The 20,618-nt window shown below is 39.4% G+C and overlaps 1 long non-coding RNA gene across 1 annotated transcript in view; it reads left to right on the top strand.

Moving 5' to 3' along the window:
* LOC110363080 (uncharacterized) overlaps positions 1-20,618 on the top strand; it is a 115,079-nt gene that overhangs the window by 54,835 nt on the left and 39,626 nt on the right. The window contains exon 9 of the long non-coding RNA XR_010473361.1: positions 6,270-20,154. This is a non-coding gene — a long non-coding RNA (uncharacterized LOC110363080). The remainder of the gene's footprint in view (positions 1-6,269; positions 20,155-20,618) is intronic.

Raw genomic sequence — 20,618 nt, 5'->3', positions numbered from 1 at the left:
AAGGAAGAAAGCAAAGATAGTAGGAACCTTAAAATGGACAGTGTGTCTGCAGGGAAGGGAAACCCCTCAGATCTCCCAGAGGTTTGGTTTTCGTTCTGGCTGTTTATTTACGTAATTAGAGCATGTAATTCCACAACAAGGCAAAGAGAAATAAAGAGCAGCGACAACGTTAAAAAAAATATAGGTTGGTTATCAAGGACTAGAGGAAGGCTGTGGTGGACCTTCAAAGCTTGGGATGGCTTTGGCTCAGCAACTGGTGGTCACCATCTGGTCTCCAGCATTGATGGGACTTGTCACCTCCTGCTCAGGTACCTGAATCTGGCGCAGAGATTTCCTCCATCACCATGTGCCGCTGAGAGAGAAACTCCTGACTGATCTGAAAGACCGCTGTGGACCGTGCTTTAGAGAGTGTCATCCAATGGTTTGCAATATAAAACCTAATAGTTGCCTTATTTCAAACTTGGTAATTACTTAATACTTTACAGCCTGGTGTTCATGCCAATATAGACAAAGCCTTGTTTCAGAGTTGCAAGTCATTCAAAAAGGTTGATTGAAGAAGGAAGGGTGATACTGACACCAACTTGGAGCTGCTAACAAGCTAGAATTGTGGTATTTGGAGAAAACCTTTTGCTCCAGGACAGAAGCTATCTGAAGAAAAAATGCTCAGAGTAGGATGAGTGAGGCTTGGAGTTTGTACAAAATAAAGAACAAAATACTTGTGAAAAGCAAAATCCAAGTAAAAAGAAGAAATACTCTGCATAGTCAAATTAAGGATGAGATTATTAAGGTCAAGGAAAAGTTTGGTTTTGAGAACTGTACAGCTGAGGAGTATAAAAGAAAAAGACTTTTATTTTCGAACTCCTGAATACAACATGCCGCTGCTGTGGAAGGTCAGTCATCAGGAACTGATCCGGAATGATAGAGGTAGGTCCACGACACGGCTGTACAAATAATTTCAGTAACATTGTATGTGACCGGTGGGAATGAGGCTGTTCCAGGTTTCTGTCTCTGTGTGTATTTCCATCATGCCCATCACTGCTGTGTCTGGTGTGCGAGATCTAATCAAGTGCATCGCATTAAAGCAAGGAAATAGGGTGAGCAATAGCCCAGCCAGTGGGGCGTACCCAGGCAATCAGAGCCGCGTGACTGCCCTGAACTCAGACCTGATAAACTGCAAGAAGAGGAGAAATGTCATTTTTTTCCTTCCTAGTTAAAGTCTTCGTGTGTGTGTGTGAGTCTACACAGCACTGAGCAGGTGGGGAAAAGGAGCTCTTCCAGAGCTCTTCCAGCGACCTGGGGCAGGAATGATCACTATGGACCATCTCCTCCATGATCACCTCACAGGGCAGTCTTCTGGTTCTGCAAGAGGACCCAGATAGTGGAGGTGGTGTCGGTGTCTTCTCTTAACCACGCTGCAATAGACCAGGCAGCAAGGAAGGTAACGACCAAGAGTGACTATGAGATGTAATTAGAAATGACTTCCAAGCTGCGGTTCTCCTTCTCCAAGAAGAGTGTGGGACGGCAGGTTGGGCTAGGTTCTGTGGAAACAAGTATTTCGAAGGTTATGGGGAAAAGTCTTACAGATGATGGTGTGGGAAGTAAGCAAAGAGCAACATGGAAGATAAATTGGAGTTGCCTCGCATTAAATGGTCAGAAATAGTTGGAGTACCAGAAAAAAGATGATGGGCAACTGTAGAGGTTTAGACATCAGCTGATGCTGCCTACCAAGAGAAAAGAAAAAAAGAAAAGAAAAAAAAGAAGACTTAAAGAAAGTAAAATACATGATTCTTCTCATCAAGGTGACACCAGTCTCAATGTGCTTAACTCAGGCTTCAAGTCCCACGACCCAGCGGAAGCGTGGGAGGAGGGAGCTGCCCATGTAGTTTGGGAAGTAGGTGCAGACACAGGACACGACCCTGGGAAGTGCACGAACGTGGGACCTGTGTCTGTTCGTCAGGCCTGTGGTGAGTACCTTGCCCGACATTAAACAGAGACAATAAGCTTGGGATGACCTAAATTCATTTAAAAAAGAGAACTACTGATGTATATATTCAGGTCAATAGCACTTTCCCCAGGTTTCAATAATCGGATCAATTATCTGAATCCAATAAAATCTTATTAAAGAAATTCAGAATTATCTTTAAAATAGCTGGCCTTGTAGTCCCTGAGTAGGTTACAAAAACTGCTATGAAGAATTACTGTGACCTACTTTCTGGGCGGTACAGATATCATTATCATATCAGAGGTGCAGTCTGATAAGACTGCATGACTTCCATCTCTTATTGAAGACAGCTTGGCAAAGAACGAGCACGAAACTTTAATCTAGGTCCCCAAATTAATTTTCTTCATAGATATCAGCTGAAATTAAAAAATTCAAAGCATGGCATGTGAAAGAGAGTTTGTTTCATGAATTGCGCAAGTTATAGCCAACAGTATGATGAACAATTTAAAGCGCATGGGTTGGGCAGGAGTTGTTATTGTTGCAGATCACAAATGCTTGTTCAGTCCTTGGTTGTGTAAGGCTGGGGCAGCAGCACTTTGCATCTATTTCCCACCAGTGTAAATGGATTGCAAAGCAGAGGAGGAGCAGGACTGTTGTATTGCAAGAGCTAATTGAAAACCTTTCAGAGTTGTCTCTGCCAGGTGAGGTATTTGGTTATTGTATTGCTTCTGAGAAAATACCCTTGCTAAAATTTGGCTGGAAACTCTTCCTTGTGTTTTTAAATTGTTCTGTGATTGCAGCATGTGCAGATCTTGGCTGGGAAGTGAGGCTGTGCTGGGCAGGACCGTCCCAAAGGCGTCTCTTTTTGTCTTCGATAGCTCAGAGGTAAACCTGGTGTTTACGCAGTGTTTGCTTAAGAAATACACGCTGCTGCATCAGGGCCGAAGTTCGGAGCAGGGAAAGACAGAGGGTGTCTGACAGCGATTGCAGTGGAGCCAGGATGGTCTCTGCACCCGTGTGTTGCTCGCTCAAGGCACAAGGACCGCTGAGAAGAGCGGGAGCAGGTACCCAGGTGGCTGGTTCTACCTCCCTCCTGCCCTGTGCCACCGCACTCGCCACCAGCTGGTCCAGCTGTAGCTTGTTTTCGAAGATGCTGGTCTCCTGGGAAAAGCATCATGAATGTGAAGGAGTGCAAACACAGAATGCCCCTTCTCCAACGGGTGAAGCATGAGGTTACGACAAGAAGGGTGATCATAGAATGGTTTGGGTGGGAAGGGGCAATCAAATCTCCCCCAGTGCCACCCCTGCCATGAGCAGGGACATCTTCACCAGCTCAGGTTGCTCAGAGCCCTGTCCAGCCTGGCCTGGGATATCTCCAGGGATGGTTCATCTACCACCTCTCTGGCCAACCTGGGACAGGCTCTCACCACCATCAATGGTCAAAAATTTCTTCCTCATGTCCAGCCTGAATTTCCCCTCCTTTGGTAAAAAACCATCACCCCTTGTCCTATGTGGGGCAGCAAGCGCGGGGGACAGAGAATTTTCATGGGTTAATTAGGAAGCCGAGGCGGTGGGAGCCGGCGCTCCGAGAGCGCACAGCCGCAGCGGGCCCAGCTGCCGAACCGGCCGCGCTCGCGCCCACCAGCCCGCAGAGCCGGGCCCTCCTCCCTGCCAACCCGCCGGCTTTGATCTTCCCCGTATCAAACCAGTTCCAGCCTCTGTAGGATGGTGGGAGGCAGCGGGCGCCGCGGTAGTTAGCAGTGGCGTGTGGCTCAGGGCAGGCACCTTATCTCCGCGCAGTGCCGTCAGCCCCCGGTCCGCGGCGTGACATCAAGGCAGGTCCCACCGACCGGCGCTTTAATTAGGAGGCTGAAATTATAATATTATGTTAAAGAACAAAGAGCCTCCGAAGGAAAAGAAAAAAAAAAAAAAAGCGCCGCGTATCTGACAAAGATAAATTGGATTATTCAAAATATTCCTGATGAAATGCTACATTTTGCAACTAATTATCAATCTGTTTTATCTCCAGACCAGCTGGGCATTTTTGTGCATGCAAGACCTGCCTTACCAATGATCTTAAGATGTCACTGTAGCGTTTACATCTTTTATTTCAAGATTTAAATAACTAGGAAGTAGCTAATGTAATTCACTGCTGAGAAGAAAGGCTAGTTAGTTGAATGCTTTCCAAAGTGATCTTCTCCTAATGAACTTCTTTGGACTGTGAGTAATGAGGCTTTATTCAAATAATGTTTAAGAAAAATTTTTATAATGTAATTTTTAAAGAAAGAGCAATATTTAATACATTTACAATATCTTTATTAATCCTATACTGCCTCATGTAACATTAAAGCATCATGAAAACTTGGTGTTGTTCTTTCTGAATGCTACTTTTGAGATTAACAGGTTCTAGTTGCAACGGAGCTATAGAAATCAGGCAATTATCTCGTAAACTCTCGGTGATATCTTACAAATTACAGCCTGACATGATTACAGTGCCATTTTGCTGTAAAAGCATGTATTGTTTAAGTATATTTATATATCGTCGTGGTACAGAACTCCCCCTGCTCCCCAGTCAGACAGTACACCTTGCTGCCTCGGTTACAGCTTGCCATTTGGGACAGCTCTGCCTAGATTAATCTACTGGAGGTGTCATTAAAATTCTCTTCTGTGTGTGATTTTTGTGGTGGTTTTCAACTGGAATAAGAGAAAATGCCCAACGGGTTCCCGTCAATAGCAGGTTTCTGCACTGTTTTGTGTTCTTGGTGATGTTATGAAGTTCTGCTGGAGCTGTTCCGGCAAGTATTGCTTTTATGGGACTGAAGTGACAGGGTGGCCAAAAATAGATGTTTTAATTACATTTCTGACATGAGGTTTGCTTGGCCAGTTGCTAGGAAGGGACAAAAACAAATGTATTTGAGCAAACCCCCATTTTTGATTAAATAATGAAGCGTAATCACCGGGCATGGGCTGATCTCATCCTTCAAAAAGGTTGACTCCCACCACATAGGGGAACCTGACTGATACACTGAGTAATTATATATTTCTGAAGCTAGTTTTATTTACAGCAGATGATCAGCTCAAAAAGGACTACTTAATTCTAGAACTTTTGTTGGTTTTTTTTGGATTAACTCTCAATAGCTAAATTTTGAGCTCTATAGTCACCTTCTCAGAGTTTTCCTAAAGCAGGAACTGCATAAGAAAGTGGGATTTGAACTCTTGGGAAGGCTATATTTTTCCTTCAGATAAACCTTTCTGGCTATTGATGCAGGGGAAAATCTCAGTGGTCTTACTTGTGTAAATAGTCCCTGCCCACATGGTGCCGTGAGTGGGAAGCAGATCTCTACCCGTGTAAGAAAGACCAGCACGATATATCTGTTCACCTGGGTTGCAAAGAAGGCTGGTGGCATCAGAGGACGTGAGCTTCTCCTTCCAGTTGACTTGGCTGGAGTGTGACTTGTTTCCTGGAGCTAGGGGAAAAATTGTGGAGAGTTCGGCTGGTGGCACATGGAATCAGAGTCAATCAGTTTGCTCAGCTCATCATTTTTAATTCATGTTTCGACAGAGTAAATTGTGTCCCAATTACTAATCCTGTTAAATGTGCATAACGGCTTCCACTTCCTTATATAAATAAATGTTTTCTGCCTTTTTAATCAGGCTCTTCCTGAAGCTGATGACTACATCCTCTACCTTTCCCTGTGCTATCAAGGCTTGATCCTGCAAAGAGCCTTGCATCTCCTCAGAGGTGCTCAGCATGCTCGTTTTCTCCCAAAATTGCTGCAAGTTAAGAGGGGTCAGCATCTGGCAGGATTTGGCCCTTGCTTTGCACAAAAATCTCTTTCAGTTTGAATGTTTCATAATGTATGTTTAAATAGTCGCAGCTAGCAAAGAACTTTGATGAGGCAAAGGGGTAATTGGATTTTCTTGTTCTATAATTAAAAAGGTATATATTACATCCACATTAATACCAAAAGAGTTCATCATGATCAATGTTATTACAATGAATACCAAAGGATTTAACAGTGATTGGCCACTTAGTTTAAAGGGTACCTGAAATCATTAAATTGTTTGCTGGAGGGCTTATGAAGGCCTATTGGATCGTTTGCGACTAAATTTGTTCTTTTTACTACTGGCCTGCAATGTGAGGTTTACTCTTACGAAGTGGGAGCAACAAGGTGATCATTTTCCTTTATTATTCCCTTATTGACTTCCCGTTAATTTTAATCTTTGCATTAACTGACCTCTATTAAGCATGCCGTGTATCTGATTACACTGCCAAGGTTGAGACCGGAAAAATGACCTATTGCACCACGTCAAATGTCCTTCACAGAAACGCTTACTGTTAATCAAGAGAGGAAGATTAAAGGAGATCAGAACTACCAGGCTGAGGTGTGTTTTGTGTTTGACTACACCTTCCTACCTGTGCATGTGTATTATCCCAGGAAAAAAACAACACAGGGAAATATAAGTTGTTGGGTGAAAATTCTGCTCGAATCTCAGCAGAGAGAAGTTCTCAAGGTAAGGTAACATATGCAACCTTAGCTCTAGCCTTAGACATTTTAACAGATCTGTAAAACCATAAGTTAGGTCATCTCATACTGGTTTTGGACAAACACAAGCCATCTTAACATTTTAATGTTTAATTTTGTTCAGTTCCAAGTGGGTATAAATAATTTTAATTGTCTCAATGTGCCTTGCTCACCTCAGGTCATTTGATAGGTTGTAGTTGACTCTTCACCAGCACGCAAATGTTTGTCCAGACTTCGACTCAGCAACTCAGGTGATGCTGCGGTTTGAGAAGGGTTTGTTTGGGCTTGTAGAATTCTTCATGTTAAAGCAATGGCACTAATTTTTGTCTGTTAGTGCATCTAAAATGGGTTTTAGCAGGCCATCTTCCCTCGTAAGTGAAACTCAGAGTGTAAGAATGAGTTGTTATGCATTCAAGACGTGTGATTTTTTTTTTTTTTTAAAGATGTGACCTTGTTGAAATCAGAGCCATTTTTTGTCACAGTGTTCGATAACACGTTGCTTGGCCAAATGTTATTTTTCTGCCATATTTCACCTTACTACTCCCAGCTATTGCAGTGCTAGAGTGATTCCAGAGGAATGTTTTTTTACTGTCATGATGAAAATGCACAGTATGAACAAATGAAAATAATATTGCTACCTCAGCTTATTGTGGACACGCTCATATTAATATCCGTAAGTGAAACTTAACATAACACTGATGTTTGCAAACTTTTCACTTTTAAACAACACTCTGCCTCTAAGCAGACAATTGGCTTCCTCTGTTTCTTGGCTTAGCTTGCTGTCGGCCCACTTCCAAAAATATCATTGCGATGCAAAAGAATTTTAGTGAAGAGACTTGCAGATGTAGCAAGCAAAATAGGTCAAAGAATGCATAAAAATATATTTATTTCAGTCCTAACATCTTCTCTATGTGAATCTTGATATCAAAAAATTGTCAGGTCCTCAGCAGAAAGGTGATTTATCAGTAATCAGAATATTTTTGGTTGGTTGTGTGCCCAAGTGTTGCCACCTTTACTGGAACAGAATAGGTGGCTTTGCAGGTATCTTGTCACTGATAAATGTTTTATTAACCTAGAGTTATTGTTTTGAATGATTTTTTTAAAAAGTTTTTAACCTTATGCAAAAATCCACATTTTTAGCTCTTATAATAATTAGTAATAATGATATTTATTACTCCTCAGGTCTTTGGAAACAATTACTAGATCACAGCCACAGGTAGTTGTTTTTGTTGCCTCTGTTGCAGGTGAGTAGACAAATATTTTCCTTGATGGAATTGGGAAATATGTTACTTAATGTCAGAACCTGGAGGGATGATAAATAGACATGTCAGTATTTAACACTAACCAAAAGCATTTGAGACCAGATTGAACTAATTTTACTAGTAGTTAGTGTAATTAAATGTTTTCACCAGGATGGAAAGCCACGGTTTGATTTTTGAAGTAATTTGCTTGACAAATATCAGATGTTAAAATAATTAAAGTTTAGCCGTTTATATTTAATCTCAAGTGGATCCAAGAAAACAAGGCTCTAAATTATATCAGATTCATATATTAATTGACTCATGGATTTTAAGACCAACAGGGACTATTATGGTCATCCAATCTGGCCTTCTGCACAAGCGGTCATGGAATTCCACCAAGTAATTCATGCATCCAACTGTGATTTTTAGAAGAAATCCATACAAATTGAAAAGCTTACAGTGACTTCATAACCTTTGTAATCTTGTTACATGGAAAATCTGTAGAAATATGGAAGCTCTAAATGAGCGTGGAATTAAAAGTTTTGCACAGGTACAACGGTTATGGAGTTATTCCCCGATCTTTTGCAGTCCTGTTGAAGTGATTTTTAATATTACTAAAAAGGAAAGCATCAAAGTGTCTTTCCCGTTAGAGTCAAAATAAGGCTCTTTGCAAAATTCTGACAAAGTTACAAAAATGACCTTGATTTCCAGCCCACATTCTGTTTTGCTTGTTCATCCAATGTACTGATAGCTCTGTTGTATTATTTTTACGGTATGTCAATCACAGAACAACTTTGACTTCAAACAGAGGTTTGACTTTGTTCTTTGCAGACACCTGTGTTACGAAGTAGGGTAAATAATTTTACTGAATTACTGTTAAATTCAAAGTAATAGTTATAAAATGCAGTAGTGTTAATTTATTCTTTTGATAAACCACCGTATTTTTCATGTGGTAAATCCCAGTGAGTCCAGCTGGTTAAACTAGAAATTTCTTTATACAGCTGCAGTTTTGGTAAGAACTTAATTTTACTGTGTTTGATATGCTTAATATATTGTGAAACTTGGCAAAAATAATCATTTTGAAATTATTAGTGAAAAAAATTCTGAAATTATTCCTGAAAGCTACATACATATTGTGTCTAGAAAATATTTATGTGAATGTATGCAAAAAAAAGTACTGATTTCTTCTTGAATATAATTATATTACTCTACATTATGTTACTATAGTTTAAAAATTTTGCCTTTTCTATTCTAACAATCTCGTGTACATGAATTAACCTCTGAGGATCTACAGATGTGAAAAACCAGCGTCCTTTAAGTTAAACAAGAAGATAAATAGATTTTTAAGTCATAGACTTAATAGAGTCAGCTGATTGCCAGGTCAACTACTGCAGCCTAAAATGTTCTGAGCTGGCTCTGAATAAATCAAATTAATAAACTGATTAGTCTAAACCTCTTCGTAAATAAGGGATCCAGCAGGTGCTTTAATAAGTGAGATGATAGTTTTGGAAGACCTATTCAAAATCACAAAGTCCTCTCTTCCATTTTATTTTATTTTATTTTATTTTATTTTATTTTATTTTATTTTATTTTATTTTATTTTATTTTATTTTATTTTATTTTATTTTATTTTATTTTATTTTATTTTATTTTATTTATTTTTTCTTCAGTATTCCCAGCCAAAACAAATCTCCACAAGCTTGGACAGTTTGTTTAGCTTTCTGAGGATCTTGTTGAGCTTAATTTTAGTGTAGGGGATCCCAAGAGCCTTTAGCTTTTATAATCAATTCTACATGCACTGGCTTATTCTTAATATAAAAATGACTGGCTGACACATAATAATGTCAGTTTATTGGGATTCAGGTCAATAGTAGTATTTGTTCTCTAGACAGAAGAGTCACTTCCAAAACGCTATGACATTCACTAATTTGATCATTGTGCTTTACACATACAGGTTTAACAAAATGGGACTAACCCAACTCTGAAATGCTTCAGCTGTGTGGTGAAGTTCTGTTCTGAAAAATAGTTTTATCATATGAAGGCTGCTCCAATTAGACATAAAAGTTGCCCAGGTCTTCAGATCTTTAAGGTTAATTGAGAATGATTTTTGAAAATATGTGTTTATGCATCTTTACAACTTAAATCACAGCATATGTATTTATATCTTTTAAGGCACTGAGCATCTGTTCTTCCTCTTCTAAGATGTGTACACAAGTCTACCTTGGCTTTCCATAAAATACACCTCATTTTTACAAGTCTAACAGATGCACTGTGGCCAATTACAAGGCATCTTTAAGGCAGTCAGCTCCGCTTGTTCTAATCAACTTGCCGTATGAACTGGATCACCAAGGGATTGGCGAGAGTTGGGAACAGCGTTTAGCACTTTGCTGACCTTGAGTCCACCTTTTCAAAACTCCTTCTGGAACTAAGATTTTTTTCCAGCCATTTTCAAGTGATTTCTTCCACTTTCTCCAGAGACTAAAGCACTTGATTGACCCATGATGTTAAGCGAAATTCTTTCGCTGGAAAAGAAAAATTGCTGGTAGTCTTAGATGTGAAAATATTCATGAACTATTTATTTAGTGGTTGGAATTAAAACCTTCAAGAAGTTTCCAACACATACAACATCTGCCTGGGCTACTTAACAACAGGTATTTTGGAATTTTTACATTGTGAAGGAAGATACAGAAACAAACATGTAAACATCTCTATAAATAGATATTTATCTGTATTTTAGCCTTGTAGATACCATGATTATATACATGTGATATCACTTTATCTCATTTGAGAGTTGCTAATACTGGAGAATGGTTCCTGAGAACTTCTGAAATGATGTCAGGTAGGAAGTTAAGGGGTGTGAGAAGACTTTTTTAAGAAACAAAAGCTTTTGTCACTGAGATAATGAGAAATTATTTCTCAGCATTCCTGATACAGAATAATGGAGCTGAAGTTTGTACTGTGTGTTTACTATTAATTTATCAGGCTCTGGTAAATGGTACCTGCGTGAAAACATGAGTTGTGCTGACTATACGCTGAATAAGTTATCACATGGAGAAGTTTGTTTTGTTTTATTTTGTTTCATTTCCAAGAAGTCACAGTTATATCTTATATTCTTGCTTAAAATTTGTAGACTTTGTGTGGCACGGAAAAAGTAATGGTCTCTCTGCTTTAAGTTTAGAACTAGTCCATGCTGAATTAACTAAGCGGTAGAAATAACACTCATGACTGATCTGTTTTCTAATGGTGACATTAGAATTGCCAGTTTCCCTACAGGAAAACCAAGAACAAAGAAAAACAACCAACCAATCCCCCTTCCCCCCTCAAAAAAAGCAAACCAAACCCAAACCAAACAACAACACCAAAAACCCCAACATTCAAAAGTATTTTTCAAATATTCAAAAGTTAACATTATTTTGAGGCATTTACTTATTATTTTCTGAATGACATCAGCAATCAGTATAGAAGATATATACCAAATAAGAAATTATACAACTGTAGTTGTTTTCGTAGTTGTGCTCTGGGTAATCACGATTCACATTGCTCTGCTAATTTACTCTCTCAGTTCATTAGACAGGATGTTTTTCTGTTGAAATGTATCAAACTAGGATTCAAAAATGCAACTGAAACGCACTCAAGCATAATTTCGAATCCTGTTTTTGAGATTCTGGATTCTGAAAGATTATATTTGCTCTGTGAATTTTCTCTTCTTTCTCTTTGAAAATAGTCTTGTGGCACAGAGTTAGCTTTTGCTAGTTTTTCTGTGTAAAGAAATGGACCAAACACTGAACTAAATCAAAATTTAAGATGAACACTTGGAAAGAATATATCTAAGGCTTCATTTCTTTTAAAACTTATATTCAGGACTCTCTTTACTCCTAATAGTTGTCTTGGCTGGGTGAATTATTGGTTGTTAGGTATTCATCCCCCAAAACATCTAAAACCTGCAGCTTGCCATTGGTCTCTGGGTACCAGTGAACGACAGTGTTAATTTTATTGGTCATAGGGATTTCCTCCTTCTGGTCACTTTTTTGTTGAAATAAACAGTGTAGCACCTTGGCCCCAGCTCAGACCTCAGCTGCACTGACAAGATCTCTTCTGCAGTACATGAAATGGGGTATGGTGTGTACAGTATATGTAATTTAATTTTACAGGCTGAACAGTTATTCTTTAATCCTCTTGCTCTGCTATGTCAGAAAGCAGGACTTGATGGTTTGTCTGCTTTTCCATGTTACAGAGGTGATACTGCATCAGTGAAACAAACAGGTGGAAAAAAGGAGGCCGCAGAATGTCAGGATAGTTGTACACTATGGGCAAGTTCATTGTGGTTGAAAGAAAGATGAGTTTTATAGCTTAACAGAAAATCCTATATGCATCCCAGCAATGGAGTAGGATTCCAGTTCATGGACATGTGGTAAAAACATTTGTGTAGCCTTTGGTATGTTGTTTAATCTGGTTGCTCATCTATAAAATGAGAGTATTGATTCTTACCTCTCACCATCTCCTGTGAGGTTTTTAAGAGTATATACAAAGCACCTATAGATCAACATACACTACAGAGATGCTTTAGAAGTGAAAAGTACTTTTAAATGGTGCGGGTGTGTGCTGTGATGGTTTGTGTGTGAGGGTTAATTCACCTAACGACACTCCACTCTTTATGGAGAGGATGCTTGGGGGCTTGCGACACTGCCTTGCGATGGAGCCAGCAGTGTCTGCTTGAAAACAGAGCTGCAAAAGTCAATTCGGGATTGCTCAGTTTAAAGCGAAGATTGCGTTGTTATACCTTTAGTTGTAATTCCGAGGAATGCTCCGGTTGAATGTAGACGGTATTAATGTGCATCAGCTCTCCGTACACTGAGCCAGTCAATGACCACATTGATCCAGTCCTCTGTTTTCTTTCAGAGGATGCTACGATGAGGCAATAGAAATCATTAGGACTTGTGATATTGAAATCCTCCTGGTGCTGGCAGACATGGAGCTCAAATTTCACATACCGGTGGCGGCATCACAAGAGCAGTCATGCCCAGAATTTCAAGTTAAAGGGTTTTTTTATTATTATTTTTGTTAGGTAAATCCACACTGTTTTGTTCCTCTATTTTGTACTTAGGTTATTTCACTGAGATCGTGTCATCTGTGTGTGACGTGTTACCCATTCTCTTGTGTTGAATGTGATACTGGGCGATGCTCCATTTCTATTGATGCAGGTTCTGAAGACCATCCTTACTTGTCTCTACAGATTGAGACTACTGTAATTTATGACAGATTAGCATTTGCAAGTTTGATTACAATACATATGCTTGAGCATACCTAAGAAACACTTGTACTTGCTGGTAAACAAACCCAAAAGCTACCTCTGAAAGTCTGACAATGTTCTTCCAAAAACTTAGGACCTCCAGGTTATAGAGTTTCATCTCTTTGAGGACTTAATTTCTTAGAAGTTGCCACAGACATTTTAGAGTTAGCCAGGGTTTTTGGCCGCTCACTTTTTCCAAGAAGGTTTTGCAAATGGCCATGTCTGGACACTTACTAGGCTTCCGGAGCTGACATCTTCTTCATTAATAGCAGTAATGTGGTCATTACAAAAATGTTTGTGAGCTCTTCTGCAGAGGACAATGCAGAGGCATGGAGCAGAAAACAGTTCTCATTCCAATCTCAGCGTAAAGCAGTCTAGTACAAGCAGAAAATACAAAGAAATGATGTGATGGTTACTGGTTAACATAATACAAGGTAGTTTCAGCAATCTGCAACCTCATTATAGTCAAGTTCTTCAGTATATAATATAGTGAGAATGTGAATAATGATCTAGAAATGAGGAGTTGGAGGTAGGACTCAAACAACATTAAAAAACTGCAAGTTTAATTTGGAGAATATATCTAAGGAAGAAATGTCAGAAATGAAAACAGAGGAGAAATTTGAAGTGGAGAACCCTCACCCAGTCACCCAAGTAACACGGTCCTGTAAATGCACCAAGTATAATAACATATGCTAATAAATCTGTGTGCGGGAAGGTGGGCTGTCAACAGGCTGTTTCAATTTTCAAATAAGGTTTGTCCTTGCAGGTTTTCTTCACACCTCTCCTGATGGCTCCAGGATTAAATCCATAAAAAGCGAGCCGTAGAAACAAATTGAAAAATGCCAACCCCCCCACTGGCTTCAAGTTCCCTTTTGATAAATTGCTAAAAAGAAAAAAAATCTCCTAAGAAGAACACTGCTGACTTGAGGGATAGAAGGACTAGAGTATGGATGCTTTAGGAAATGCGTCAGGCTATTGGTAGGTTATGGAACTGATTCAGCTAATCTGGATATATTAGGTGGCAGTCTCTGTGGTCTACCCTGCCTGAAAATGGCAAATATTCCTTTCATTTCCTGCAGTGGACCTGAAGACGTGTTACGAGGCGGCTTTTTCTACATGATCCTGAGATAAACAGCAACTTCATAAGAAAAGCTGTTCTTCATGGTAACTCTACTGCAAAAACAAGGACTTTTGGATAAGGTTTTGTTAATACGCTGGTAAGGAGCAAAACCTTATTGAAGGCGTTGTTGTTCAGGTGAAACACTAACCCAAAATCTTGACCGTTCGTTACTGTTAAAGACCTCTTGGCACTTTTCACCAGAGCAGAGGTGTGAGCCCTGGTGTCCTGGCCAAATTCCAGCTTGGGTAATTAAATTCTGCCTTCCTAAAATCCCCCCTGTAGTTTCAGCCGAGTACAGTATTCTTCATTTCCTCTCCGAAACTGCTGCACAGAATTGCTTTGTGCTGGTAAACAGCTGCCACATCTCACCCCAGAGGAATTGCTGCATTTCGGTACTCAAGCTCTCTCTTTTCTCTCTATTTTTCTCTCTCTCGCACACGTATGACACTGAATTGCCCCGGAGCACCCACGAGCATCCCTCCTCGCCGGCGGTGTTGGAGTCAGTAAGTGTGCAAGGCTCAGCAAGCCAAGCTCTGTCTCTACAAAGCAGCCCTGGATCACATTCCCCTCTCTTATTGCAATATTTTTAAGCCATGCTCGACTTTAGGAATTCATCCTAAAATACCTTGCTGTTTCTAAAGAGCTGTGGAGCTGAAGTGGTGTTGGTGCTGCTACCCTTGATTTCTAGATATTGGTCATAGCTGGTAAATGGTTTCATTTTCTTTGCTGAGGAAGAAATCTCGAGTCCACTTCTACTGGGGCTTGTTAAGCTGTTGCCTTGGGGGCCAGTTGATCAGTTGTTAAGTAGTGAGCAGCTTTGGCAGTCAACAGGCGCAGGATCCCCTGCAGCTACTCCAGCCTGCCTGTCCTATCACTCTTTATAGAGGTAGCAGAGTATTGTCTTAGAAGTGCAATAATGATAAAATACGAACAGATATTGTTCATTCAATTTTGCATGCGCCGGTACTATAGAAAAAGCGCGTGACATCTGTATGGACATATATACATGTGTTTACTCGTCAATAGTGGCTGTGAAAGTTCAGCTGAGGATTTCTTTTTACAATTTTTTATTTTTGTTTTGATGATGATAAATCGGGGATGCTAAGTAAAAAGACAACAGACTGAGAATTGCATGAGCTGCACTGAGAGCTCCTCAGATATTTGTCCTGGCTTTACCAGCCAGCTTGAATCCACCATGAAAAATGGTATGAAAATATGGCGGAGATTACAAGGATTTTTCTGGACACCTCAGCAAAAATCACGGCCAGGCCACAGAGAGCCATGTTTTTATCTGACCGCAAGGAAGGTCTTCAGTTGGAATGTCTTCTCCAAATTGTCCTACCAAATAGTGTATTCTTGTTTACTCTGTAAAGCGTTGTGACATACTTGCATGAAAGGTGTGATATGTTCTAAGTATTGGGGGGGGGGGGAAAGCCAGCTTGGTCATTTCTCTATCTCAAAAACATTTCAGTGGTTGCAGAAATATCTGTTTTCTAATCCATGTGCACACTAAGAAATTTTATCTGATTTTTATTTAGCTAAGTAAACTGGGAACGATTCAAAGCCGGTTCAACGGATTTCCACTTTTCACTTGCCAGTAGGGTTTTTTAAAATGTATTTTATGCTGGGGTTATTTGGTTTGTTTTTTTGGTTGACTGAATTACCTATATTCCTTGAAATGGTGTTTAGTAATTCTCAGTGGCTGCAGAGATGCCTACTGGGAAGTGGTCAACTGATCACAACAACCCCACTGACTCCGGGCTCTCCTACTGCTTTAACTCAATTGCACTTTCCTATCCAAAGCCACATCTCTTAGGAAAATCCCACAAATGCTCTTTGCTGCGAAACACGGTTTTAATATTATCGCAGCTATCTGAAAAAAGCAAAACAAAACAAAAAGATTATAAAGACTACTTGGTACTGAAGGAAGAAACAATTTCAAGGGATGGATTTACTGAAACAAGACTCCCATTTGCTGCTGCTGTTTACCTCATAGTCTGCCTCCTGCTAAAACATTTCCCCCTTGATGCTGAATGTAACTTCTGTGGATACAAAAGGACATGTCCATTCTTCATCTGTGGCTTGATCTTCTGCAGCCTGTAAATAATTATGGGCAAAATGGAAGCTTGGGAAGTTTGTTTTTTTTTCATTTTTTTTCCTATATTGATAATATATTGTTGGTATTCAAAGCTTGTTAAAAATTCAGATGGGAAAGTTTGGACATGATGATTAAAAGACAGATGAGTTTTAAAGAAACCCAGATGCTAAAATCAAAGCTCATAGAGCTGATCAATAACAAAAGCACTTGCATCCTCAAGAAGGGCTATGAACATAGTTGTGGTTTTGCAGTGAGATATGACAGAAGTGGGCCATTTATTCTGAACAGCTGATATTTGTCGCATGCATCGTGACATGTGATGATAAATGTATGGTTCCTCCAAAAATGATCTCGCCTCTTCAACCAGCTTCTTTATAAAAACATTGATAGTTGGGTGGATAGGAAGGAGTCGGAAGTAGAAGATGGAATTATTTTGATGAGAAGAAACTAAAAATAGTTAATGGCATTTTATAGGCAGAGATCTTAGTTAATAAATTAGGATTGTTCTTTGCAGCTTTCTGCCTCTTGCTGTAGCGACTTTCTTCTGGAGATGATTTTTTTATTAGTGGAAAGACCATAGAAGTTTGCTCCTTGCCCCATAGAAGACCTCCAGCAGATCTATTAATACTCTGCAACCAAATGATTCAGATGCCCTGTCTTAGGACAACTTCTTTTTTCTTCCTTTGTTTCTCCCTCTGAGAGAAATATTATTTTTTTAAATTATTTTTTAATATTTATTTTTAATACAAAAACAAGCAAAAAAGATTTTCTGGTTTTGTGACTTTAGCCCTACTGATGGCAGGAATCATAGTCCAGAAAGCAGCATCCTCTGCATGTTGGATCTTCAATACATCAAACGACAATGTTGGCATTGTTTTGAGAGGGTTAACTAAGATTAATGAGAAAAGAAACATGAAGCCATGGAGGATCAACATTACAAATCAATGACTGAATAAATTTAATGTGTATTCCAGCTGTACTTTACCTAGCATGAGACTGATTCTTAAGAGTGTATCTTTTATGCTTCTAAATAACCCACCACGACAGGAACACTGCTTCTACTTTAATAATGCTTTATTTAAGGTTTATACAGTAGTCAATGTATTGATTTAGAAGGAATTTGTAGAATAAAAAAAGAAAGCTTAATAAGGTACAAACAAACTCTTCCAGCTTTCTCTGTTCACTATCCTTAGCACTTTCAAGCTGTAACTTCAATATTTTAATTCCAGTGAACAAAGTAAATAGAAAATAAAACCAGTCTTGTAGTCAACTTGAGTTTGAACCTTAGACTTTGTGTGGATGAAGTAACTTCCCTGAAAGGTGAACTCTTTTAAATGGTGTAGCTTTCTCTAACACAATTCAGTAACTTCTGAAAGCACTCCTTATAGCAGCAGATGAAAAGAGAATGCATATTTTATTTATTTATACCTAATTATTGCTTAGAGCTAGGAAATGCGACCCGTGTCTTTGCGAATTAGATCCTTTGTCGTTAAACTTTGCAACGGAGGTGGCTGGCTTTCTTCCTTTAATCAAAACGCTATTACCCTTAAATTGCCTCTTAAAATTGCCATTTGTCTGGCAAATCTGACGAAGTTGCCTGCCTCCCGATAATTACACGTATAAAGCCGGCGACAAAAGGAGACCTTTTACATGTCTGACCGGTTTCTGCAGTCCAGCCTCATAATCAGATTCCAGAAATTGAACTTGCAGAAAGTTTGTGCTAGCCTTGTGGATTTTCATTTCAGATGTTGTCAACTCAAGGGCATTTGGACCAATCAATATCTGTCTGTCTTCTCGCACAGAGAAAGTTGGCTATTAGAAAAGAGAGGCTTAGAGCAGGCTCAGCCAATACCATTAGCCCTAGCCTAAGGGCAGTTGTGTCCATGTGCCGGGGTAGGCACCTGCCCCCTCCCCTCCCCCACCATTAAGAAGGCCACTGGGGATGTCATTTGGACATAGCGGGCAAAGAGCACTTCTTTATTCTTTCTCTTTTTTACACCCAGACTTCACCAAAAATCAATAAATCTGTTCTTTGCTTATTTTCAGAACTTTACTTCAATATAAGCAAGGACTTTCCTTCCAGCTACAAACTCCAGTAGCACCAAGTCAGGAATTTTTTTTTTGTGTGTGTGTGTGTATTTTTTATTTTCCTTTCTCTGTTCCAATTTGAGAAATAATTGGAAATAATATCCACAGTTTCTTCTTTTCCCTGCTAAAGATTTTTTAGAAGAAAGACCTTGATCTGCTGAGTCTTTTCATGATTCAGCACTTGATTTTTCTCTCCTTGCTGTCCTTTTACTGCTAATGTTTTTATGTGATGAGGTAATGAAATGATACGTTTCTTTGTTTTTCAACCAACAAAGTTTTCTCCAGATTGAATCAGATTTTGCGATCTTCTTTGTCAAGGTACTGTTAGTGCTGCTGCTGTTGAGAACTGTTTCAATATGAAACTATCACCCTTCTATTTTAGGCACAGCAACATTTCTGTACTGGAGAACCAGTTCTTGGAAGGCATCAAGCCCATGCTTGAATGTTGTGAGGTTATTTCTTGAAAGAAGCATTTAAAAAAAGATAGATTGATGGATAATTGAACTCAGTATCCTAATGACCAAACCAAGCAGCAGTAGGCATAAGTATAGAGCCTGGATGCTAAAAAACCTTGAAGAAATGCAGGTAAATAGTCATGGGAGGGCTGTTCTCTGAGAATATGATGGCAGAGGACAAAAGGAAAGGGCAAAAGCAAAAATGGAGTTGATATCAACAGAGATTAAAGCACTGTAGGGATGGTCCACCAAGAAAAAAAAGAAACAATTAGGAAGGAAAAATTTAGGAATAAATCTTGAAGACGGAAAACTATTGGTCAAAACTAGTAGAGGGAGCTAGTGGTAGTAATTTCATCTAATGGATCTGTTGACAGAGTTCAGCACAACGAGCTTTAATAGATACACCAAACCTTGTCCTTTTGACTATGAGAAGTTAAAACGGAAAATGTTCCTGAAAAGAGGAGTATCTCATCCTCTGACCAAAAAGTCTGGTTGCATAATGCAATCCATTGAAGGCTCAAGTCCTGGAAGTGTCAGAGCTGAGATCACATTTAATATTTTGATCTTTAAGACAGTAAATGAATAGTTAGGCAAATGCATCTTTTCCACTATGTCATTATATTATCCTCAAGCAATTTAGGACCTTTGTTGAAATAAGAAGCCTAAGATTTGGCTCAAATAATTCAGTGAAGCTCTGTTGAAGTTAACTGGTTGAGACCCACTGCAGACCTGGCCTGAAACCATCAGTCAGTGAGGAGAACTTGGCCAGGACAGATTTTGCTAAATTCCTATAAATATAATGTCTGGATACCTAAGAAATACCACAGTATGAAGACTCCTGTGTTGAGTCAGTCTTGAACTGCAGAGACAGAAAGATGCATAGAATCAAAAAGACATAGGAGAGAGTCCTATAGACCTCAAGAAGCTGAACATGTTGGTTGGGTCGTGTTTCACTGGGACAATTTGGCATTTTTTAGCTCTTTCACCCTAATAGCAAACAAAGAATGTTGGTATTAAACATTCTTCTAATGACCTGTGAGAACTTTTTAAGGTTGGAACTTTTCCATCACTCGATTGTCTCACAGATAGCCTTGTAATATGGGAAATATGCAGAAAGCTCAGCCAAGCTCCTCTTGGCTATAGCCAGTTGTGCTGTTTTGAGTTTCAATGGTCTAACTGCCACTTTACCTATTTTAATTCATCAGCAGAATGTTCCAATCAGGACAATCAGAACCAGGAAACTTCTTCACCCCGTCATGGCTGATGTGGATTATGGATGTGTTTCCATAAGGGATGTCTACAGGAGGATCCTTGCACTGGATTCCCCAGGAGGAGTAAGGAAGATGTTTGGATGCAGCGAGCAGAGCCAATACTATTTGAGAAGTCATCAATAAGTAAGTAGGAAAGGGGCTGTTTCCTTAAGAGGGAATTTCCGTCAGATCTGTGGATATGAAACAGATGTTATGATAATACAGGCTAATTTCTAGAGTGGTTTTAATTTTTTCATTTTGGAGGTTTTTTCCTCTTTTTTCCTCTAAAAGGTTCAAGTTTTGTGTTACTCTCACAACCTGGCAAGACTCGCACATTTTCAAGTGCTTATGCAGCCGTTCTTGCTGCTTCGTCGAAAAGAATAGTCCCATGCTAAACAGCATCATCTTGGGATCACTTATGGGATTTAGTGGTTTTTAAGGGGTGAAGGCTGGGATACTGTGAAATGAAAACCTCCAGTGCAAAGTAAATAAGGTGCATTTCCTATAAACCCCTGAAATAGCTGCATTTCATTTAAGTGGTTGAAATACATGTGGAAAAAAATATGCCAGCAAAATTTTACTTACTGCCTAGGTTATAATGACTTGGT

Source organism: Columba livia, chromosome 6, assembly GCF_036013475.1.
Source record: "Columba livia isolate bColLiv1 breed racing homer chromosome 6, bColLiv1.pat.W.v2, whole genome shotgun sequence".
NCBI classification, from domain to species: Eukaryota; Metazoa; Chordata; class Aves; order Columbiformes; family Columbidae; genus Columba; species Columba livia.
The sequence above is the reverse complement of the archived record's forward strand: the minus strand, read 5'-3'. Positions and strand labels throughout refer to the sequence as shown.